The 25,545-nt window shown below is 42.6% G+C and overlaps 1 protein-coding gene, 1 long non-coding RNA gene, 1 other non-coding gene and 1 pseudogene across 5 annotated transcripts in view; 2 read left to right on the plus strand and 2 right to left on the minus strand.

Annotated features, from left to right (window-relative positions):
• The window catches only part of LOC136400362 (uncharacterized), a 43,354-nt gene extending 17,975 nt beyond the window's left edge, over nucleotides 1-25,379 (minus strand). The window contains exons 1-2 of the long non-coding RNA XR_010750287.1: nucleotides 25,248-25,379; nucleotides 14,987-15,046 (exon numbers count right to left, since the gene is read on the minus strand). This is a non-coding gene — a long non-coding RNA (uncharacterized lncRNA). The remainder of the gene's footprint in view (nucleotides 1-14,986; nucleotides 15,047-25,247) is intronic.
• On the plus strand, nucleotides 4,942-5,619 carry LOC136389043 (probable N-acetyltransferase 14 pseudogene; annotated as a pseudogene).
• On the minus strand, nucleotides 22,076-22,231 carry LOC136390020 (U1 spliceosomal RNA). Its single transcript, XR_010748549.1, has one exon. It is a non-coding gene; the product is annotated as a U1 spliceosomal RNA (small nuclear RNA).
• The window catches only part of OCLN (occludin), a 60,719-nt gene continuing 59,928 nt past the window's right edge, over nucleotides 24,755-25,545 (plus strand). The window contains exon 1 of one of the 3 annotated variants that reach the window (XM_066376778.1): nucleotides 24,755-25,329. The gene's annotated coding sequence lies outside the window, so the exon portion shown is untranslated. Of the gene's footprint in view, nucleotides 25,346-25,390; nucleotides 25,517-25,545 lie in introns of those variants that run through there. The other 2 variants (XM_066376758.1, XM_066376768.1) reach the window with 2 other exon arrangements.

Consider the following 25,545-nt stretch of genomic DNA (forward strand, 5'->3'; position numbering starts at 1 on the left):
ATACATAGAAGGGAATCTATTAGCAAACTGTAAAGTCCAGGAATTCACTTGGCTTTCGTGGCTCCCTCTCAGCCCACCTCTCTGTCTTTTCCGCTTCTCACAGTTCGTGTTTTCATATTTATACTGCTTCTGTGTAACTGAGGAAGATGGCTCAGCTCCAGTACACGGCATGGTTATATCTAGGGATTACAGAAGACACTCTCTTACAGCAACCCTCTACCACATCTCCGGGAAGCCTCTGATAGGCCTCGATTTGAGTCATGTGTCCATCTTTGAACCAATCACTATATCTAATTAGCTAGCCTTGGAACTCATACCCACTACCATGGGTACTGAGCAATGTGATTGACAACCCATCAGGCCTCATTAAGTGGGGGAAGGGCTAAGTCTTCAAAGAAAAAGCAATGTGCTCTTAGTAGAAGGTAGACCTGCAAACACAACAGATGCTCACAGCATAGACCAGTGGTAGTCAACCTGGTCCCTATCACCCACTAGTGAGTGCTCCAGCTTTCATGGTGGGCGGTAGCAGAGCAACCAAAGTATAAATAAAAAGATAGATTTAACTATAGTAAGTTTTTTTTATTTATTTATTTATTTTTTATATAATTTTATTTTTTTTAATGGGGTGACATCAATAAATCAGGATACATATATTCAAAGATAACAAGTCCAGGTTATCTTGTCGTTCAATTATGTTGCATACCCATCACCCAAAGTCAGATTGTCCTCTGTCACCTTCTATCTTGTTTTCTTTGTGCCCCTCCCCACCCCCTATCCCTCTCCCATTCCCCCCTCCCCCCCGTAACCACCACACTCTTATAAATGTCTCTTAGTTTCACTATTATGTCCCACCTACATATGGAATAATACAGTTCCTGTTTTTTTCTGATTTACTTATTTCGCTTCGTATCATGTTATCAAGATCCCACCATTTTGCTGTAAATGTTCCGATGTCATCATTTCTTATGGCTGAGTAGTATTCCATAGTGTATATGTGCCACATCTTCTTTATCCAGTCGTCTATTGATGGGCTTTTTGGTTGTTTCCATGTCCTGGCCACTGTGAACAATGCTGCAATAAACATGGGGCTGCATGTGTCTTTACGTATCAATGTTTCTGAGTTTTTGGGATATATACCCAGTAGAGGGATTGCTGGGTCATAAGGTAGTTCTATTTTCAGTTTTTTGAGGAACCACCATACTTTCTTCCATAATGGTTGTACTACTTTACATTCCCACCAACAGTGTATGAGGGTTCCTTTTTCTCCACAGCCTCTCCAACATTTGCTGTTACCTGACTTGCTAATAACAGCTAATCGAACAGGTGTGAGGTGGTATCTCATTGCCGTTTTGATTTGCATTTCTCTAATAGCTAAAGAAGATGAGCATCTTCTCATATATCTGTTGGCCATTTGTATTTCTTCCTGGGAGAAGTGTCTATTCATATCCTCTTCCCATTTTTTTTATTGGATTGTTTGTTTGTTTGTTGTTGAGTTGTAAGTTGTTTTATAAAGATTTATTCTACCAAACAGCAAAAATCCTACATAAAGTACTTGGTAATTATTATTATATGCTTTAACTTGCTGTAACTCTGCTTTATAAATTTTATAAAGTAAAGTTACTTCCCTACTTTATAAATCACCATTACTGTGGAACCAGTGGGCGGTTAGAAAATTTTACTATTAACAGAGATACAAAAGTAGGGGGTAGGTATAAAAAGGTTGACTACCCCTGGAATAGACCATGCCTTAATTATTCTTGTATTCCCTCTAAGACCAAGCACATAGTAAGAGATGCACTAAGGTCAGTTGAGGCTCCAGGCACAGAAGAAAAATATTGAGCCCCTTAAAAAACAAAGAGAGACAGCCTGACCGGGCGGTGGCGCAGTGGATGGAGCATTGGACTGGGATGCAGAGGACCCAGATTCGAGACCCCGAGGTCACCAGCTTGAGCGTGGGCTTATCTGGTTTCAGCAAAGCTCACCAGCTTGGACCCAAGGTCGCTGGCTCGAGCAAGGGGTTACTTGGTCTGCTGAAGGCCCACAGTCAAAGCACATATGAGACAGCAATCAATGAACAACTAAGATGTCGCAATGAAAAACTGATGATTGATGCTTCTCATCTCTCTCCGTTCCTGTCTGTCTGTCCCTATCTATCCCTCTCTTTGACTCTCTCTCTCTGTCTCTGTAAAAAAAAAAAAGAGAGACAGAAAAAAAATATATATGTTAACCATATTTTTAAATAAATAAAAAATATTATGTACTATTAATGTTAAAATTGCACATATGAAACCAAACTTGGTGTCATTAGAAAAAAGTGTAAAGTTGGGGTTTTGAGGGGCCCTTCAGAAGTCGAGACCCAGGGCACATGCCTGGTGCACCTGCTTTTAAATCCAACTCTGTACATAGTAGTAGCTTAGTATTAAATACTGAATGAATAATTTCTTGTAGCACTTTATATGTTTTTTTGTTTGTTTGGTTTTGAGAGAGAGGGACAGGAAGGGAGAGAGATGAGAAGCATCAATTTGTAGTTGCAGCACTTTAGTTGTTCATTGATTGCTTCTCATATGTGCCTTGACGAGGGAGCTCAAGCCAAGCCAGTGACCCCTTGCTCAAGCCAGCAACCTTGAGCTTCAAACCAGCAACCTTCGGGCTCAAGCCAGTGACCATGGGATCATGTTAATGATCCCAAGCTTAAGCCAGTGACCCCACACTCAAGCTGGTGAGTGTTTGCTCAAGCCAGATGAGCCTGAGCTCAAGCCAGTGACCTCTTTTTTTAACCTGGACCTCAGCATCCCAGGTCAATGCTCTACCCACTGCGATACCACCAGGCATAGCATTTTATACTTTCAAAACATGTTCACAGACATTATTTTACTGTTAGTAGTAAAGATATTAAATGACTTGCTTAAAGTTTCATAGCTGATTTCTGATAGAGTTCAGTTCATACCTGGCCTCCTGGCTTCTAGTTTAATTTCCTTAGAAAGTCTTCTCTCTTATTATCTCTTGAGGGAAGAGATACTTTGGTCATGCTTTCACTGTTTCTTAAAGGCTTGAAATGGTTTTGTCCCTAGAAGGCTATGATGATGGTATGACTAATAGGCTGCCTCTATCTTGCAACCTAATTATAGGTATACGAATAGCTATCATTACTATTTTTTTTTTATTAAAAGAGAGGCAGGGAGCCCTGGCTGGTTGGCTCAGTGGTAGAACATCGGCCTGACATGCAGGAGTCCCAGGTTTGATTCCTGGCCAGGACATACAGGAGAAGCACCCATCTGCTTCTCCACCCCTCCCCCTCTCCTTCCTCTCTGTCTCTCTCTTTCCCTCTTGCAGCCGAGGCTCCATTGGAGCAAAAAGTTGGCCCGGGCACTGGGGCTGGCTCTATGGCCTCTGCCCCAGGCGCTAGAATGGCTCTGGTTGCAACAGAGCAACGCCCCAGATGGGCAGAGCATCGCCCCCTGGTGGGCATGCCGGGTGGATCCCGGTCGGGCGCATGTGGGAGTCTGTCTGACTGCCTCCCCATTTCCAACTTCAGAAAAATACAAAAAAAGAGAGAGAGAGAGAGGCAAGGAGGAAGAGAGACAGACTCTTGCATGCACCCCAACCAGGATCCACATGGCAAGCCCCCTACTGGGTGAATCTCTGCCCATCTGGGGCCACTGCTCTGTTGTTCAGCAACTGAGCTATTTCAGCACCTGAGGTGAGGCCTCGAAGCCATTCTCAGCACTCAGGGCCAACTTGCTGGAACCTATCGAGCCATGGCTGCAGAAGGGAAAGAGAGACAGAGAGAAAGAGAGAGGGGAACAGCTGGAGAAGCAGATGGTCACTTCTCCTGTGAGCCCTGATCAGTAATTGAACCTGGGACTATCACACTCCAGGCCAACATTCTACCACTGAGCCAAACAGCCAGTGACTGTCATCACTATTTAGATTATTAAGTTGTGAAATCTGCCAAAGGAAACATCATTTATTGTTTTGTTTCTAAGGCTATTATTTGCCCTTGTGTCTGACAATACTTTGACATGTGAATACTTTATCATGAAGATAGTTCTTTAAAGGTAGTGAGTGTAGTATACTAGAAGTAATGTAGCATATAGAGTCAAACTGTTGTTTGAATCCTAGCTTTGTTACTTTAATCTTGGGCAAGATGGGTAACCTCTAGGAGCCTCCAGTCTCCTATAAAATAGGTGACTTCTACCTACTATACCTATTTCACAAGTACTGCAGCTGGATGGGGTGAGCATCTCCTGAAGCCGCTGGCTGCCTGGGGAGGGTGAATATGGAAATAAAACTGAGATTCTGTGAGATAAAAAGAAAGGGGTAATGGAAACAGAGATACTCAATAGCCCAGCATTCATGCACCAAGCACTGGGGTAAAATAGATAAGGAAGACCGAAAGACCTCACAGTTTGGTGTAGGAGGCAGGCCTCTGTATAAGAACAGTTTAATGATGGCATGGATTTGGGGGTCAGAAGGATGTGTGTTTTAAAATCTCAGCTTTCGCCTGACCAGGCGGTGGCTCAGTGGATAGAGCGTCAGACTGGGATGCAGAAGACCCAGGTTCGAGACCCCCAGGTCTCCAACTTGAGCGGAGGCTCATCTGGTTTGAGCAAGGCTCACCAGCTTGAGCCCAAGGTCGCTGGCTTGAGCAAGGGATCACTTGATCTGCTGGAGCCCCCCTGTCAGGGCATATATGAGAAATCAATCAATAAACTACTAAGGAGCCACAACGAAAAATTGATGTTTTTCATCTCTCTCCCTGTTTCTCATCTGTCTGTCCCTAACTGTCCCTCTCTCTGACTCTGTCTCTGCCACACAAAAAAATCTCAGCTTTCCTTTCTGACCCTGCCCCCCCCACACACACACATGTTGTCAAAAGATCAGAGCCACTCAAGGGGGTTTTGCAGGTGCACACCTGCTCATTTGTTGGTGAGGGCTACCATGTCCCCCAGCCACCTGTAGGTGCAGGAGATGAGGAAACAGGAGAAGCCCCTGGTGCTGGAGACACTAAAAGCTGGCACGATGGACACGGAGCACCGAGTGGCCCTCCTCGCCCTGACACCCCTGCCTGCCTTGCTCCTCTTGGCTGAGGCCAGCCGCGGCCTGCGCTTTGTCCTGGCTTCCTTTGCTCCTCCAGGCAGTGGAGGCCATGAAGCTGAGCCTGTGGGTGGTGCATGACTCAGGTGACGTGTGCGGGGTTCAGTGGGGGGTGTCCTGGCCCTGGCTCTGGGCTCTAATGCTGGGGATGGGGTTGGGTCACCTGCCTCTCAGTCTCCCTCTGGCACTGATGCCAAGGCATGGGCAGGCAGCGGCTGGTCTCCCCAGAGTCCTGGCTATGCCCATGGGTGGTGGTAGTGGGGAGTCCCAGGCTGCCCCTTGGTCCCAGTGGCTGGGGTGGCTTGGGATGTGGCAGTGATGCTGGAAGATTACAACTACCGGGCTGAGGGGAGCCGAGGCTGCCTGGGCTGCATTCTGGTGAAGGAGTTCAGCAAGAACCTGTGATTCCAATCGGAGCGCCTACTGTATGCATGAGCACCAACTATGTGCAGGCACATTCACATCCTCCCTGTGTGAATCCCAGTCCACCCAGGGCCCAGAAACTCAGACCTGCACAGGCCATGAAACCTCACTGCAATCTGAGGTCCATCTGTAATGTGTGAACTCAGAAAGGTCGACCTGTCCAGCCTTCTGCCTCAGATTCTGTCTGTCTTCCACTGCAAAGTCTGCCTGTTTCGTGCTACTGGCCTGGGAGAGAAACAGGGTGGAGGAGAGGAGGCTGAGTAAGTTTGACCTCCAAGGGTTAGGACTTGGGGCAAGGGTACCTCAAACAGGGGTGAGGCCCCTGCGCATAGGTGGGGTTTGATGGCTGTGCTTGAAAGTGATGAGCCTGGAGCCAGAGGAGACGAGCGGAGCCTGGGCCAGCAGCAGCACAGGGTTGCCCAGCTGCCTCCCTTGGGGGAAGGGCATGTGCGGTGGCCAGACCCATCTGGTTTATTATACACGATTGTCAATAAAGCCTGAAACTGTTCAAAAATAAAATCAAATCTCAGTTTTATCCTTTTTTGCTGTGTAATGTGAAGCAACTTTTTATTGTCTATGAAACTCGGTTCTCTTATCTACAAAATGAAGATAATATTTAACTGGTGATGTTGTAGTGACACGGGTGTTACTCAATAAACAGTACCTTCTTTTTCTTTTCTGACAATGTACAGTGGAGGCACAGTTAAAGCAGCAAGTTTACCTGTCTGCAGCATGGACCATGTTCCTGGATTATGAATTTCATAAGAAGCGTAGTTTCCAGGGGCTGATTGTGAATACCTGGAATATTCTGTTAAAAGGCTCTATTTTAACTTACTTCATTTAGATAAAAACAGCCAAATTGCTACTCTGGAAACTCTTTTTTTTTTTAATCCTGGAAATTCTTAAAGCTCCAAGCAACTTTGATTCTTTCAAATGCTACTATGATGACTTAGTGTTGTACATAAGTCCTTGTACAGAAAGGAACAAATATTTGATATTCATCTTCATTGTTTGCTGTGGGTTGGTTTCCTGTTATTTTTTCCCCCACTGTCTAGAGGAAAGGAGTAAAGGAAACTTCCTTGTTAACTTACTGTTGCATGGAACATGTTGGAAAAAAATAAGCACAGAGGGCAAGAGTAGAGTTTCTCATGAAGATTATCACGAGCACAATTCAACGCCAATATACTTGAGGGATAGTTTATTGACGCATTGATGACTGTTCATTTACTCACTTAAAGTAACAGAGGTGCAAAGTACCAGAAGGAGGGGCCCACAGCGAGCCACGTAAGTCAGGATCGCTCACCCTCAGAGCATGCAGGCAAGAGGAGGGCCCACACACATCTGTAATCCAAGCTGGGAAGTGATTTAGCATGGGACAGTCAAAAGAATTAGATAAATTGATTTTGGATTATGTGCAGAATTGGGAGAAGCCACTTTTTTGTGTGTGTGGCAGAGACAGGGAGAATCAGAGAGAGGGACAGATAGGGACAGACAGACAGGAAGGGAGAGAGATGAGAAACATCAATTCTTCACTGCGGTTCCTTAGTTGTTCATTGATTGATTTCTCATATCTGCCTTGACCCGGGGGCTACAGCAGACCGAGTGACCCCTTGCTCGAGCCAGCGACCTTGGGCTCAAACTGGTGAGCTTTGCTCAAACCAGATAAGCCCGCGCTCAAGCTGGTGACCACAGGGTCTTGAACCTGGGTCCTCTGCATCCCAGTCCGACGCTCTATCCACTGCGCCACCGCCTGGTCAGGCTGGAGAGAAGCCACTTCTTAAGAGAAGATGAGAGATTAATGAAAGTTCGTTGTTACTGTTGAGTAGAAGAGCTGGTGGTTCAGTCTGGAAGACTGGAGAGAGCGTAATATATGCACGTGCAAACACAAAGGGAGGAGAACATTCCAGGTAGAGGAATTGGTGTGAGGGAAGGACAAGGGACAGAGACGGGAGTGGGAGGAACATGACCAGTTTCACTTAGTCAGAAAAGAGAGTATTCTTATTTCTACCACACATCTAGTCTTACCTGTCCTTTTATTTTTTTAGTTTTATGAGTGTACACCTCATCTCCTAGACTACATAAGGGAAGAGTGCCATACAAAAGTACCCTTTGCTTTCTCCCCACATCACCTACCCTCCTTAGTAAATAAGCAAACAATACCTACATTATGCAAGTGAAGGGATTAGTTGACTCCTTAAAGGCAAAACAGAAAAAAATTGTATTATCAGAAAGAAACTGTTTTCATGTAAGGTCAATATTTTCATGAATTACCATAACCCCCATGTATAAGACGCACCACTTTCCGAAAAATTTGGGGTCTAAAATCTGGGTGCATCTTATACAGTGGTTGTAGTTTTTTTTCAAAAATATGTTTTTAATTTATTCATGTTTTTTAGAGAGAAGAGAGAGAGAGAAAATGGGGAGGAGCAAGAAGCATAAACTCCTTGACCAGGCAAATCCAGGGTTTTGAACCAGTGACCTCAGTGTTCCAGGTGGACACTTTATCCATTGTGCCACCACAGCTCGGGTCTGGTTGTAGTTCTTTTTTTAACTTTTTTCCCCCACTTTTTGCACTTGTTTTTGCTCTCATTGTTGTAGATTTTTTTTTTACTTGCATTTCCTATATTTTTGCGCTTGTTATCTTTGTGCTCATTTTTTTGCACTTATTACTGTTATATTACGGTAGGTTACCTTTTGTTACATTCTACCCTGAAATGGCTCAGAAAAGATTTTCGTACAATGCTGAATTCAAGTTAAAAGTGATCCAGTTTGAAAAAGTGAGTGGAAATCGTGCTGCTGAACAGAAGTTTGGTCCTCCTCCAACCGAGAAATCAATCCGAGACTGACTACGGGAAGAAGAAACCCTACTGAAAACGCCACGGCAGAAGAAGGCCATGAGAGGTAAGTCAGCAAAATGGCCTGATTTAGAGAGGGGATTGAAGATACGGATGGAAGAGCAAAGGGCAGTTGGAATTCCTGTGTCCACAAAGGTGGTTCAGCATGAGGCAAGAAGAATTGCTGATGAAAAAGAAGTTACTGATTTCAAAGGAGGACACAATTGGTGCTTCAGACTCATGAAACAAAATGCACTAAGCATGTGTACACACACCAGACTTGCCCAAAAGATGCCTGAAAGCTATGAGCAGAAGGTCCTTGAATTTCATCATTTTGTCATTCAATGTCGGAAGACACATCAGTCTGAGTTGGGACGTCCCCCTTAAATTTGATGTCCCAAGTAACAGAACTGTTGATAAGAAGGGAGTAAAAACTGTAACTGTGAAGACAAGTGGACATGAGAAGAGCCATTATACAGTTGTTCTAGCTTGTTGTGCTGATGAAACCAAGCTGCCTCCTATGCTGATTTTCAGACGCGAAACAATGCCAAAAGAAGATATTCCTTGAGGAGTGATTGTCCACATTCATGACAAGGGTTGGATGAATCAGGATGAGATGAAGATCTGGTTTGAGAAGGTTTGGAGAAGGAGACCAGGTGGGCTCTTATGTAAACCTGCCCTATTTGTGCTTGGTAAGTTCAGGGCACACATAACAAAAAACACAAAGAAGATTGCTGCAGAGCAAAAAACAAAATTGCTGTCATACCTGGAAGCTTGACATCCCAGCTCCAACCGTCAGCGTTAACAAACCCTTCAAAGTTGCCATGAGAGACAAATGGAACCAATGGATGAAGTCTTCTGGGGACAATTTGACACCAGCAGGAAGAGTGAAGAAACCAGCTATAGAATAAGTCTGTACCTGGGTGAAAAGATCCTGTGATAATATCAAGATTGAGATCGTTGTTAAGTCATTTAAGAAGTGTGGCATTTCAAATCCCATAGATGGAACTAAGCATGAGGAAATATATAAAGACAGTGATTCACCATCAGACACAGATGAGGACAAGCTAATGGATGGATGTTTTGACAGTGATGAGGAGTTGTATGAATTTTATGATGAATAAAAGTTGAGTTCAGTAACTTTATGTAATACTTTTTTTTTTAATTTCGGGCTCCAAAATTAAGGTATGTCTTATACATGGGGAGCACCTTATACATGGGGAAATATGGTAGATGTTTTCCACCTTCCTTTTTTAAAATTTTTAAAAGATTTTCATTTATTCATTTTGGACAGGGGAAGGAGAGAGAGAGAAGGTGGGAGGAGCAAGAAGCATCAACTCTCTTATGTGCCTTGACCAGGCAAGCCTGAGGTTTTGAACCAATGACCTCAGCATTCCAGGTCAACACTTTATCCACTGCGCCACCACAGGTCAGGCTCTTCTACCTTCTTTTTCTCACACTTAAAAAATTATTTGTTTTCCCCAATAAATTCAATTAAGAAATAAAACAAAATAAAAACAATCTATAATGTGAAAAACAAAGAAAAATTCTTTGTTTTTTCTTCATAGTACTAAATAGTGTTGATCCTAATATTTACTAGTATGGGAAAAAAACATTATGTACCAACAGCTGCAATACTCGAGTCAGGCGAGAATCAGCAATGGACACTAAAAGCTTTCATGGGATGAAAGGTTGTTGGGGAATAAGATAGTCACACAGAATCAAAGTATCACCCCCATGGAGTACTAATTAATTATAAAGGGAAAAGGGAGAGCTGGAGGATACCACCTGGCTCAAACTTAGCATCACTCATTCCAGCACAACTTGATCCATAGTGTCAACCTCCTGACACGATGTAGGACAAAGTTCACAATGTCACTTATATAGTATTCTTGCCTCTAAATTTAGTGTTGGGGGGAGGATGGCATGCAAATCCAGACTGTGAGACATTCAACAGGACAACTGGCCCATATTCTTTTAAAAAAATAGTAATGAGACTGTTCAAGGATAAGGGCACTAAAGAAATATGACAACAGCCCTGGCCAGTTGGCTCAGTGGTAGAGCATCGGCCTGGCGTGCAGGAATCCCGGGTTCGATTCCTGGCCAGGGCACACAGGAGAAGCGCCCATCTGCTTCTCCACCCCTCCCCCTCTCCTTCCTCTCTGTCTCTCTCTTCCCATCCCGCAGCCAGGGCTCCATTGGAGCAAGGTTGGCCGGGGCGCTGAGGATGGCTCTATGCCCTCTGCCTCAGGTGCTGGAATGGTTCTGGTTGCAACAGAGCATCGCCCCCTGGTGGGCATGCCAGGTGGATCCCGGTCGGGTGCATGCGGGAGTCTGTCTGACTGCCTCCCGTTTCCAACTTCAGAAAAATACAAAAAAGGAAGAAAAAAAAAAGAAATATGACAACAAAATGCAAGGAATGATCAGTGACCGGCTCCTGGATTAGAAAAACAAACCAGCCCTGGCTAGTAGCTCAGTAAAGAGAGTGATGTCCCAGAATGCTGAAGTTGCTGGTTCAGTCCTGGGGGGTCACTGGCTCAATTCCGAGGGTGCCTGCTAGATTCTGAAGACTCCAGTTTGAGCCTGGTCAGGCAATCAGTGGCACAACTTAGTGGAAAGCAAGTTGTTGCTTCTTTCTCTTTCTCTCTCTGTCCTTTCCTTTCTCTCTCTTAAAGAAAAAAAAAGCCATAAAAGACATTTTTGGGACAATTGGTGCAATATGAATATATGCTGTGTATTAGATAAGATTATGTATTACTCTTCATTTTATGAGGGTATGTTAATGGAATAGAGGTTGTTATGGACTGAATGTTTGTACCTTTCCCCCATTCACATATTGAAATCCTAACCCTCCAATGTGATGATGTGAGGAGGTGGGGCCTTTGGGGAGGTGATTGGGTCATGAGAATGGAGCCCCTGTGAATGATAAAAGAGACCCCAGAGAGGTGTTTTGCCCTCTCCCCCATATAAGAATAAAACTGGCTTAGGCAACTCGGAAGAGGGTTTTCACCAGAACCTGATCCCAGACTTCTATCCTCTAACAGGGGTCTCCAAACTTTTTACACAGGGGGCCAATTCACTGTCCCTCAGACCATTGGAGGGCTGCCAAATACAGTGGTCCTCTCAATGACCACCAATGAAAGAGGTGCCCCTTCCAGAAGTGCAGTGGGGGCTGGATAAATGGCCTCAGGGGGCCACATTGCGGCCCGCGGGCCATAGTTTGGGGATGCCTGCGAATGTTTCCCAACGTGGGGCCCACGCCCCACAGGGGGGCAATTCGATAGTTAAGGGGGGCAATTTGAAAATGGACTCGACACGACTTTAACTCTTTTGCCCCGGGCCATTTAAATGCACTGCTAGATATCGGTGCCAAATTTAACAAAAAATGCAATTCTTAAATAATTGCGGTAAATAATTTTTAAGTATAATTTCGTTTGACGAGACCAAAATATCAACTGGGTGATTGGCGTTGTCAAGTAAACTTCGTCCTGGGTTCACCGCAGAGCGTGCCATCTGCCACGGGGAACCTCCGGACGTTTTAAAAACTTGCTAAACAACGCAGTTATTCTCACCTAATTGGCCCATCGCAACTTCTGTAGTGTTTCACATCATTCAGTTGGTGTTAATTTGAAATAAGTGTCAGTCAAAACTGTTGTAAAAGCTCGTTGATTTAATAAATATACATATATATATTGCATAGATATAATTGGTAAGTATTTGATTTTATTTTTATCAATATTAAACTCTTTATTAAGTACTTCTTGCATCGGGGATAGAAAGCACTAATATTTTATAAATATTATCAGGGCTATAATAGTGCATGCACGACAATTTGAATTTTAGAAGCATAACTTTCCAGAAAATTTTGTCAAGTGGAAAAATATAGATACCTTTTGATTTGCGGTGGTAGTGTAGTAAATGTGTTATATACATTTAAATAAATATGAATTTTTAGTATATGTTTACTCTATGTCACATTGAATATATTTTAACACATATTTTAATATCAGCATTTCTTAAAACGGTTCTTGAAAAAGATGACAAAGATGTAAAAGCTATGCCACTCAGTAACAGTACTGTTAGCAGAAGAATAGACGAAATGAATGAGGATATTGAAAAACAACTTATTGAAAAGCTGAAAACAAGAAAATTCTCCTTGCAAATGGATGAATCAACTTTGAGAGACAGTATTGATAACTTACGTAAGATATATTGATAAAGGACATTTTGCTGAAGTAATGTTGTTCTGTAAAAGATTAGAAAGCACCACTACCTCCAAAGATATATATAATAAGCTAAAAAACTACTTAGATGTCAATGATATACCAATGAAAAATATAATATCTTGTGCTGCAGATGGTGCTCCCAATATGATGGGCAAGAAAAATGGCTGCTTAAAATTGATGAAAGATGTGAATCCAGAAATGATTCTTGTGCATTGTGTTATTCATAGGGAAAACTTGGTAGCTAAAAACATCTCGCCTGTTCTGAATGAAGTATTACATACAGTAATAAAGTGTGTTAATGCTATTAAAGCTAGTGCCAAATGTGAGCGTCTTTTCAAGCTATTTTGTGAAGAACAAAATGAAGACCATGTGAGACTTTTACTTCATACTGAAGTAAGATGGCTATCTAAAGGAAACTGTTTGAAAAGATTTATGGAACTGTTTGATACTCTTAGTGATTTTTTAAGCGACAAACCTGAAATGAAGTATCTGTTAACAATAGATGGTAAAGCATTTGTGAGTTATTTAGCCGATATCTTTGAAAAACTAAATATATTAAATAAGCAACTTCAAGGAACAAATAAAACTCTTGTCGATGCAAAAGCAAAGATATTTGGTTTCATTACCAATATTGAGGTATGTCAGAAACATATTAACAACAAAAACTTTAAACAGTTTCATTGGCTCCAAAAATGTGAAGTAACTGATACAGCTTTACTTGTTATTGTCAATCATTTGAATATTCTATCGGCTGATTTAAAAGAAAGATTTTCTGATTTAAAACAAATTGATTTCCCAACATGGATGATGCAGCCAATGTTAGTGGATTTGTCTGATATATCAAATATGCAGTATCAAGAAGAACTCGCAGAATTGCAAAATGATGAGTCAGTTAAAGCTTTATTTAATATCAAAGGAGCGATGGCATGGCTTTGTGAGGAAACAGAAATCAAATACCCAAATTCAACCAAATGTCCAAGAAAACTATTGCTACCGTTTCCATCTTCATTTTTAGCTGAATGTGGATTTAGTGCTGTAAATGATTTACTGGTAAAAAAAAGAAATCGACTGGATATAACACAATGTGGAGACTTGAGACTAAAGCTAACCAAATTGGAACCTAATATAAAATCTCTGTGCAGCAAGCATCAAGCGCAAGGATCACACTAAATTAAAATAATAAATTAATATAGAAAAATCTGTATTAAAATTATTTGGAATTTAAATTTCTGTTTTTCATTATATGTTTTGAAATTTTACTTACTGTGTTTTGTTAACAATTTCATAGTGATTTCTTCCTAGAACCTATCATTTATGTTTATTAAGTGAACAAATCAATTTTTTAATGTTAAAAATTATGTATGTTACATGGGGGGGGGGACGTAAAAATTTTAGAAAGGTTAAGGTGGGGCATGGCACAAAAAAGGTTGGGAAACACTGCTCTAGAACCATGAGAAATAAATATCTGTTGTTTATGAACTGCACAGCCTAGGGCATTCTGTTATAGCAGCATAGACTAAAGACAGTGGTTATGTAGGAGAATGTGTTGCTTCTTGGGAGATACACACTGAAGCATGGAAGGGTAAAGTGTCATCATATCTGCAAATTACTTTTAAATGGTTGAACAAAAATAGTATTTATATAAACGTTTGCGTCTAAATGGTTGAACAAAAATAATATACTATGTACTGTAGACATTGTGGGTGTGAGAAAACAAGCAAATGTGGACATCAACAGCTGGTGAATTTAGGCAAAGCATATATAGTTCATATAGTGCTATTTTATCAGCTTATTTTATAGGTTTGAATTTTCCAAAATAGTAAGTTAGGAAAAAGTAAAAACATACCTCTTTTCTAACTGTCAAATACAATATATGCTTGTTCATTGAAAAACTAGAAAGTAAAGAGGAAGAAAGCGCCCTGGCCAGTTGGCTCAGCGGTAGAGTGTCAGCCTGGCGTGCGGGGGTCCCGGGTTCGATTCCCAGCCAGGGCACATAGGAGAAGCGCCCATTTGCTTCTCCATCCCCACCCCCTCCTTCCTCTCTGTCTCTCTCTTCCCCTCCCGCAGCCAAGGCTCCATTGGAGCAAAGATGGCCCGGGCGCTGGGGATGGCTCCTTGGCCTCTGCCTCAGGCGCTAGAGTGGCTCTGGTTGGGGCAGAGTGATGCCCCGGAGGGGCAGAGCATCGCCCCCTGGTGGGCAGAGCGTCGCCCCTGGTGGGCGTGCCGGGTGGATCCGGGTCGGGCGCATGCGGGAGTCTGTCTGACTGTCTCTCCCCGTTTCCAGCTTCAGAAAAATACAAAAAAAAAAAAAAAAAAAAAAAAAAAAAAAAAAAAAAAAAAAAAAAAAAAAGAGGAAGAAAGCATGAAAAATAAAATAGTATTGTGCTATGGTAGAACTTCTCTTACCATTTCCCCTCTGGCCCCTCCATGTCTTGTACCTTTCAGGCAATCTCTCTAATTAGGATTCTGTAGGAAGATGAATAGGAATCACTTACATTTCTCAAAGATCGTATCAACTGGGTTTCAGGTCACCCTGGTTCTCTTTCTCAGGTTTAATCCTTTCTATTCAGAAGCTACAAACTGTAAAGAGAAATACTCAAGTGTTACAAAAAGAAATTTTATTTGAAAACACAGGAAAATTCTTAGTTGACACTTAAAATACCACAAAATTCAAAACATAAACTCAGTGCCTGACCAGGTGGTGGTGCAGTGGATAGAGTATCAGACTGGGACGCAGAAGGACTCAGGTTTGAAACCCGAGGTCGCTGGCTTGAACACGGGATCATCTAGCTTGAGCATGGGCCCATCCGGCTTGAGGCTCACCAGCTTGAGCATGAGGTTGTTGGCTTGAGCGTGGAATCATAGACATGATCCCATGCTTGCTGGCTTGAGCCCAAGGTCACTGGCTTATGCAAGGGGTCGCTCGATCTGCTGCAGCTCCCCACCCTGAGTCAAGGCACATATGAGAAAGCAATCAATGAACAACTAAGATGCCACAACAAAGAACTGATACTTCTTATCTCTCTCCCTTCTTATCTGTCCCTATCTGTCCCTCTCTCTGACCCTCTTTTTGTCTCTGTCAAAAAACAAACAAAAAACATAAACTCATCATTATGAAATGCCTAAAACCCTCCAAAGCCTTTCCATTGTAGGTGGAAGAAAACACACACTCAGCTGGTACAGCATTCAAGATTTGACCATCCTCAGACTTTGTGCTCTATACTCTCTCCTTCTTGTGGTCTCTTGTACTTGGAATCTCCAAAACGATCCTAGATGTTGCCTTAGGGCAGGGGTCCCCAAACTTTTTACACAGGGGGCCAGTTCACTGTCCCTCAGACTGTTGAAGGGCCGGACTATAAAAAAAACCATGAACAAATCCCTATGCACACTGCACATATCTTATTTTAAAGTAAAAAAAACAAAACGGGAACAAATACAATATTGAAAATAAAGAACAAATAAATTTAAATCAACAAACTGACCAGTATTTCAATGGGAACTATGCTCCTCTCACTGACCACCAATGAAAGAGATGCCCCTTCCGGAAGTGCAGCGGGGCCGGATAAATGGCCTCAGGGGGCACATGCGGTCCTGTAGTTTGGGAACCCCTGCCTTAGGGTGTTCTTGGCCCAGATCGTTGCATGGCTGAATTCTTCTCATTATCAAAGTCTCAGCTCAAATGTCATCTCTTCAGAGCAAATGTCAGTGACCACTTACCTGAGGCAGCTCTTCCCCTACAACCTCTCCCAGCCTTCTGTTCCTTTAGCCTATGTTGTTTCTTCACGTACCTCATTCACTACCATCTGAAATTATCTACTTCATTTTCAGTTTAATGATCTTTGTTGTATGTCTTCTCCCAACTAGAATATAATCCTCCATGTAGACCCTGTCTGTCTGACTCCATTGTATCTCCAGGGCTTAGACAGATCAGGGCTCTGTACATATCAAGTACAGAGTAAACATTTTTTCATTGAATACATATTCCTTTTCATATACAATTCACAAATGTGCCACTTTGTTGTTGTTGTTGTTGTTGTTTTTAATTTTTTAATTCATTTTTAGAGAGGAGAGAGAGACAGAGAGAAGAGAGAGACAGAGAGAGAGAGAAGAGGGAGGAGCTGGAAGCATCAACTCCTATATGTGCCTTGACCAGGCAAGCCCAGGGTTTCGAACCGGCGACCTCAGCATTTCCAGGTCAACGCTTTATCCACTGTGCCACCACAGGTCAGGCCAAATGTGCCACTTTGACCACACTCTACGTGGGTTAGCATCAACATTTTCATATAGTAGGCAATTAGACAGACGTGAGCAGAGTAGAACCATAAGCCAGGGACAGAAAGCCTTTGGGATGCCTAGCAACTAGTAACAGACAATTGTATGGTGGGACCTCACCCCTGGGTGACCTTTCCTCCCCTAGCTTATCAATCATCATGCGGTGTAGACCCCTTGACCTTTCATATTGCTGGTCATGTGATTGGGACCCTCCCCTGACCTTTCATTCCCTGACACGTTGCCAGTCATTTGGTAGAGCCTCTCACAGGAGGAACAAGGGGGTCTGTGGATAGCCTCTTAGAACTCCCATACAAGCCCTTGCACAACTACTTCCTTAAGCATTAAACCCTAGAAATAACATGTAGACCTCAGTTGTATTTCAGCTCCAGGCCCAGAGAGGCAGCAAAGCCAGGTGGAGCAACACCATGGCTGACATCAGTACTAGCCCCAATGACTAATGACCCCTGCCCTGGTGCTGACCAATTAGTAGAGACCAGGACCCTGAAAGGAAACACCAGGAAAGCTGATGAATATTCTATTGGGATCCACCTGAGATCTCTAAGTAAAAACCTTTAAGATGAAGGCCCGACCCAGTGTATATCTCCTTTATGTGCACCTGAGCTTTTCTTCCCCCTTCCTTCCCTCAAGGCACATCCCTTTGCTTTCCTTCTCTTAAGCTCCAAGGGCCCTTCTTTAGCCTCTGTAACTTGCTTCCTGAGCCCACACAGCCCAGTTGGCTCACTTCTTCCATAGCTCACTTCTACCTCTGTGATTTGAAAAAAAAAAAAAGATTTTATTTATTCATTTTAGAGAGAAGGGGGGGAGAAAGAATGCGGGGTGGGGGGAAGGAGCAGGAAACATCAATTCCCATATGTGCCTTGACTAGGCAAGCCCAGGGTTTCAAACTGGTGACCTTAGCATTTCAGGTCAATACTTTATCAACTGCATTACCACAGGTCAGGCTGTGACTTTCTAAATAAACTTTGGCTTGTATTTGAGTCTTGGCGCTGAGCTCTTTCTTAGCCAGAACTCAGTAACATTTTCAGAAGCTATATTGAGTTTCTCTTTGTAGGCTCCTTTTCCTAAAGAAACTCCAAATAAACTCAGAAGAACTGGGCCTTGGCTAGGTAGCTCAGTTGGTTAGAGCATCATCCTGATATGCCAAGGTTCCATGTTTGAATCCTAGGCAGGCACATACAGGAATCAACAATGAATGCATAAATAAGTGGAACAACAAATTGATATTTCGTCTCCCTCTCTTTCTCTCTCTCTCTCCTTCTTACTCTCTAAGATCAATATTTTAAAACTCAGAAAAGCTGCCATTGGAAGCACCTCTAATGAATAAAAGAATTGTACCATATGACTAACAGAATGTTAAGAGACGTTTGTGATTTGCTTTAAGTTTATCAGTTTCATACCAAACCGGCTCAGGTGCTTCTTCTAGGGTTAGGATTGCTTGTGATAATTTACCAGATTATTATTAGTACACTTTAAAGTGTAGGGAACTGGAATTAAAGAGCCCCATGAAGTTAAAATTAGGTGTGAGAACATTGTGCAGTATTTAGTTACTGTTTACTTTTTTCTCTTTTCCTTTTTTGAACTTAAAAGCTAAGGAAGGCCAGTTCCTGAAAAAGCCTGCAAGGCCAATTTGCCATTACAATAGAAATGACTATGATTGATGCAATTGAAAAAAATCAGCCCCATCTCTTTCTCTGCATCATTCATATACTTGTGGCAATATTCTCTCCCAGATCAAAATTCTTCCTCTCCCTTTTCAAGTGTTCAAGGACAACTCTCAACAAAGTTGTCCTTGAACAAATACCAATCCTTAGGTTCATTCATTACTCTATTCTTATTCTATGAAGTTACTTTCTGCTGGCATTTGAAAACAGAACACCTAGACATAGGTGTCCAACCATCCTTTAAGAATGTCTCTAGTCTGACCTGTGGTGGCACAGTGGATAAACCATTGACCTGGAATGCTGAGGTCGCCGGTTCAAAACCCTGGGCTTGCCTGGTCAAGGCACATACAACAAGCAAGTAATGAACAACTAGAGTGAAGCAACTATGACTTGATACTTCTTGTTCTTTCCCCTCCTCTCTGTAAAATCAGTAAATAAAATTTTAAAAAAGTCTCTAAATTCTACTATTTCTCAATAAAAATTTTATTATAAAATAGAAAATTTATACAAAAAGTACATAAAATGTGTACAATTTAGTAAATTATTGTAAAGCTAACAGCCATGTAACCTGCATTCAGGTGAAGAGAAAGAATATTGCCAGCATCCTGAAAGCATCTCCACTCTTCTTGCTTAGTTTTTTTTTGTTTTTTTTGTTTGTTTGTTTTGGTATTTTTTGTATTTTTCCGAAGTTGGAAATGAGGAGGTAGTCAGACAGACTCCCACATGCGCCCGACCGGGATCCACCCGGCAAGCCCACCAGGGGGCGATGCTCTGCCGATCTGGGGTGCTGCTCTGTTGCATCCAGAGCCATTCTAGCGCCTGAGGCAGAGGCCATAGAGCCATCCTCAGTGCCCGGGCCAACTTTGCTCCAATGGAGCCTTGGCTACGGGAGGGGAAGAGAGAGACAGAGAGGAAGGAGAGGGGGAGGGGTGGAGAAGCAGATGGGCGCTTCTCCTGTGTGCCCTGGCCAGGAATCAAACCTGGGACTCCTGCACGCCAGGCCGATGCTCTACCACTGAGCCAACCAGCCAGGGCCTGTACTCTAATTTTTAAATAATTATTTCTTCTATGGTTGCACTCATAAATTTTTTTTATGGGTAGTTTAAAGAAATTTGGGTACTTTTTTTTTTTTAGAAATAAAAAGCAGTAAAACTTTTAAGAACATTAATTCTGGAATTAGATGACTTGTATCTGAATCCAGACAGTACAACTTAGTGGATTATTATTATTTATTTTTCTATTTTTTAAAAGATTTTATTTATTAATTTGAGAGAGGAAAGAGAGAGAGAGAAGGGAGAGGAGCAGGAAGCATCAACTCCCATACGTGCCTTGACAGGGTAAGCCCAGGGTTTTGAACCTGCAACCTCAGCTTTCCAGATCGATGCTTTATCCACTGCGCCACCACAGGTCAGGCAGTAGATTATTTTGAGTAAATGCTCAAACCTTTCTGAGCTTTAGCTTTTCAGGTATGGGGAAAATAATATTACATCATAAGATTGTTGTAAAGACAAAAAAAGGAAAAGCTGATAAAGCACGTAGTTACCCCGAGTAAGTGATGGTGATTACTATTACTATTGTTCCACTCTTTGAAGTTCCAGTTCAGGGGCTGACCCTGTTTAACCTTGATTCCTCTTTGAGGATATTGCTTAATATTCAGGAACTGAAGAGATAGAGATTTATTCAACACATCGTCATCCTCTCAGAAATTGCCTTCCTGGTGACTTCCCTATAAACTCCACAAACCTGTCCAAGAAAACTGCCCTGTGCAGACGAGGAGTCTCCCTCTTTGAAACTGGATGGGGAAACCACAGGCCTTGCCCACCAGACTGTCAGCAACAACAAACTGAGTTGTCCTTGAATAAATACCAATCCTTGGGTTCATTCATTAAGCAGGTGAGGCAGAGTAGAAATATTCTAATCCTCTTTCTTTTCTCCTCTAAGACCTAGTACTAGGGATGTAAGCTGCGAAATGCTCTTAAGGAATGTGCTGCTTTCACAATGGCAGGGGACTATCAGAGAGATGGATAAGACTCCATAGGCATGTTGGATTCGAGAATCAGGGTTTGTTTTATTTGCTCATCCAACAAGTATTTAAGGAATAACTGTGACAGGGACTGTTTCAGGGAGATGGGATCAGCAATGACTTCATAAATTTATGGAGACTGGTTCTGTGGCCCAGCATCTGGTTTATCTTGGTAAGCGGCCCATGTGCCTCTCAACTATTTTATGAATAGAGTACTACTTATCTCTACCCCAGAGTGACAGTGGAGAGAATTGAGGCTGATGTACTTTAACTTCCTTTAAGGATTAATCCTACTCAGCTAATATTAAGTGGCAACATAATATTTGAACCCAAATTTCTGACACCATATTCTGAATTCTTAACTTTCTCCTTTATATAAGTAACTGAAGAAAAGAAACGTTTTTTATTTCACCATGCTTGAGTTTAAGGATTTTCATCAAAAAATGTTTAATAGTGGATCATATTCCATAATTCTGTGAGTTACCAAGAAGGAAGATTTGATTTAAAAGAAATAAAAAGTTGCTACCATTTATGATTATGTAACATGATTACATTGAGCATGGCATCATTTAGCATCCAGCCAATTTTGTTTTGCTGTTAAAGGATGATGTATTTAGGTTGTGAAGCTGGATTTTCTTTCCAAACAATTTTTTTTAAAGATTTTGTTTATTGATTTTAGAGAGAGTAGAAAGAGGAAGAAGGGGGGAGGAGCAGGAAGCATCAACTCACTTCTCATACTTGCACTGATGAGGCCAGTCCGGAGTTTTGAACAGGTGACCTCAGAATTCTAGGACAATGCTTTGTCCACTGTGCCACCACAGGTCAGGCTAAACATTTTCAACTACTACCTAATATGCACACTATTAGGCAATAGTTAAAATAACACATTTTTAGATTTTTCAATTTTGTGAGCAACATTTGGAAAATCAATCTGAATGGAATAAAAATGGCATATAACATTCTAACAGAAATTTAGCTTAGTATTAAGTTGAACCACATGAAATTTTCATTTTTTAGTTAAAAATGATCAGCTATTTCTCATTTCATATTGTTCAACTTAATAAATTCTTTTTTTTTTTTTTTTTTCTGAAGCTGGAATCGGGGAGAGACAGTCAGACTCCCGCATGCGCCCGACCGGGATCCACCCGGCACGCCCACCAGGGGGCGATGCTCTGCCCCTCCGAGCGTCGCTCTGTTGTGACCAGAGCCACTCTAGCGCCTGGGGCAGAGGCCAAGGAGCCATCCCCAGCACCCGGCTATCTTTGCTCCAATGGAGCCTCAGCTGCGGGAGGGGAAGAGAGAGACAGAGAGGAAGGAGAGGGGGAGGGGTGGAGAATCAAATGGGCGCTTCTCCTGTGTGCCCTGGCCGGGAATCGAACCTGGGACTCCTGCACGCCAGGCCGACGCTCTACCACTGAGCCAACCGGCCAGGGCTTAATAAATTCTGATATTCCATCTGCATGAATTCAGCAGGAAAGCTCTGTTAAGACAGGACTTTTTTGTTGTTGTTTTTTTCTTCAGGGGAGAGCGCGGACGCAGTCCCCCACTACCACAAATTATGCAGTTGAGTTTCCCACATTTGGGGAAATCGCAGGGGTCAGCACATCTGGAGTGCAATGGATAAACCTTGCCCTGGGCTTCGTGATCATGGTATCTCCCCTGCTAGGTAAGTATACTTCTTCGGTTTTATTCACTGTTACACACATGGAAGTCACTCTGGAAATTGTTAGTGAATTAATGAATAAGGAGAGCAAATAAAATATGGTAACTAACCTTCCATTCTTTTTTTTTTTTAATTTATTCATTTTTAGAGAGGAGAGAGAGAGGGAGAGAGAAAGACAGAGAGGGAGAGAGAGGAGAGAGAGACAGAGAGAGAGAAGGGGGAGGAGCTGGAAGCATCAACTCCCATATGTGCCTTGACCAGGCAAGCCCAGGGTTTCGAACCGGTGACCTCAGCATTTCCAGGTCGAGGCTTTATCCACTGCGCCACCACAGGTCAGGCAAAATATTGTCCTTTTTGTTTGTTTGTTTTTGGTATTTTTGTTACAGAGACAGAGAGAGAGAGAGTCAGAGAGAGGGATAAATAGGGACAGACAGACAGGAACGGAGAGAGATGAGAAGCATCAATCATCAGTTTTTCGTTGTGGCACTTTAGTTGTTCATTGATTGCTTTCTCATATGTGCCCTGACCATGGGGCTACAGCAGACCGAGTAACCCCTTGCTCAAGTCAGCAACTTTGGGCTCAAGCTAGTGAGCTTTTGCTCAAACCAGATGAGCCCACGCTCAAGCTGGCAACCTCGGGGTCTCAAACCTGGGTCCTTCGCATCCCAGTCCGACGCTCTATCCACTGCGCCACCGCCTGGTCAGGCTAACCTTCCATTCTTACACACCATGCCTTTGGGTTTAGATTTGATGTAGGAATAAAAATAAAAAACATGATATGCATTAGTCTCTTAAAATGATAAAAGTTTAATTTAAAAACCTAATATACCCAAGACAATTAAAAACATATGTCCACACAAAAATGTGTACATGAATATTCATAGTAGCACTATTCACAATAGCCGTAAGTGGAAATAACCCAAATGTCTATCAACTAATGAAGGTTTAAACAAAATGCAGTGTACCCATTCAATGGACTATTATTCAGCCATAAAATGCAATGGTAGGTACTAAACATGAATCTTGAAAACATTATGTCCAAAAGAAGTCAAACACATGTATTGTATGATTTATTCACATAAAATGTTCAGAATGTGTAAATGAATACAGACAGAAAGTAGGTTAGTGGTTACCAGGATCTGGAGGCAAGGGGAAATTGGGAGTGATTGATAATGGACACAGGGTTTGTTTTTTAGGGTGATGGAAACATTAAGGATTTAGACAATAGTGATAGTTGAATATCCGGTGAATATACTAAAAACTGCTAACTTGTATGTACACTTTAAAATTAAGGGTGAATTTTATGGTATGAGAAACATTTCAATTTTTAAAAAGTAGAAACAAACCCTTTAAGTTGTCCTCAGAATATGTCAAAGTACACTATAAAATAATAGACATGTGTTTATAAATCTGAGAGTATTAGGAAATGTTCCCTTGTTTAATTATAAACCCAATGGAATGTTTGGAGATTTCAGTAATCTGACAGGGAACATTAAGAGGATTAACATGACTTCCCCGGTGTTAACAGCACCAATTTAAACTGCATCACACAAAAACTTCAATCATATTAAAATAATTGTAGGAAAACAATACCAATCAGATTAATTACCCATTAGGGTTGTCATCATTTTAAATGCCTTATATTTATATAATGCTTTTACTTCCTTAAGTATTGAATTATGGCTTAAGATCTAGTGCATGAGAGAGTCACATCTCGAACCCCTTAATTAAAGGCAGCGAAGTGGGTGGGACTGGACAAAAATTTATTAGCAATACTGACATTCCAAGTTGGAACACAAAGTGAAGCAGGATTTAAGAAATCTAAATTCTAGCATTCCGTGCAGATAGTTAAATAGCAAGAACTAAAATAGCCACATCTGGAGTACTAGTTAAAAAAACATTGAAATACAACATACATACATATATAAAGTATATACATCCTGAAATGTAGACAATGGATTTTCCTACATGCACACTCCATTAGAAACATCCTCCAGATGAAAAAAGAAAACACAGCACACAAAACTAGGGTTTGTTTTTTTTTAGCCAAAAATAATATTAAAATTGTTTAAATCCCTCCTCCCCCAAGAGAGATTCCCCATCATTTCATAGTTAAGTTTAGGGAGGGGGCAGAGGACCCTGAAGTGATAGTAATGTATACCGTGGGCTGTACTTAATTTTGATGGCAAATTTACTGAAACCAGTATCTACGATATTTCACCTACATTTAACCACTGAGTAATTATCTTTTTTCTGGATCCAGAGATTCGGAAACAGTTCCTAAGTTTACGTATGACTTTTAGAAAATCTTCTACATCTGGATGCTTCTTTTCAACAAAACTTTAACCACATTTTTGGAGCAGGAAAGTGCTGCGTGAAGACGTGCTTTTCTTTTTTGTTATTTATTGATTTTAGAGAGGGAGGGGGTGGAAGGGAGGGGGTGAGGAGGAAGGAAAAGGAGAGGGGGAAGGTGGGGAAGAGGGAGAGGGGAGAGGGGGGGGGAGAGAGGGGGGGGAGAGAGAGAGAGAGAGAGAGAGAGAGAGAGATCTGTTGTTCCATTTCTTTTTATGCACTCATTGGTTGATTCTTGTTTGTGCCTTCTCCAGGGATCGAACTAGTAAACTTCGCATATAGGGATGACGCTCTAACCAACAGAGAAATCCCGGCAGGGCCAAGAAGTGCTTTTCTTGCCAAGGTGCGAGTACCCTTGGCCCCTCCCTCTTCAAGAGGAAAACAGTCCCCTGTAGACCTCACTTTACTGCTCTATTAGAAACCTGCAAAACTCCCAGCGCGCCCCAGTGCGGTCCACGACCACCCCCGACCCTCGGTAGCTCGAGCATTGCCTCTGCGCCGGGTTCCTGGCTCTCCTTCAAAAACGAGCAGCTTCTCCTTTAACTCCGCGCTCTGCAAGACTGTGCGGAGTAGTCCGGTTCCTCCCGCCTCCTTCTCCACCTCTTCCTTCCCCCTCCCATTCGAGTTTCAGGTGAATGGGTCACTGAGGGAGGAGGCGGCCGCACCACACCTCACCAGCTTCCACCTACTCCTTTCTTCTTCCTCAGGCGGAGACGGCGAGACTCCGGGAAGAGCTGGCCAGAGCGTAGAGGAGCAGGTGCGGAGCGCAGCAGGTGGGGCTCGCCGGGGCGAGGCCGCAGACCTCCCGCAGCCCGGCTCGACGTTGGTGCGCATGCCCAGGGGCAGATCGGCGGGGGTGGTGGGGGGACGGAGGAGGACCAAGTCTCTCTCCCGGTCCCGGGCTGCGTGCTGGCGGTCGGCACAGCGTTAGGTGTGCCCGCCAGGTGAGCGCGCTCCTTGGCTCTGGCCCTCC

Source organism: Saccopteryx leptura, chromosome 1 (assembly GCF_036850995.1).
Source record: "Saccopteryx leptura isolate mSacLep1 chromosome 1, mSacLep1_pri_phased_curated, whole genome shotgun sequence".
NCBI classification, from domain to species: Eukaryota; Metazoa; Chordata; class Mammalia; order Chiroptera; family Emballonuridae; genus Saccopteryx; species Saccopteryx leptura.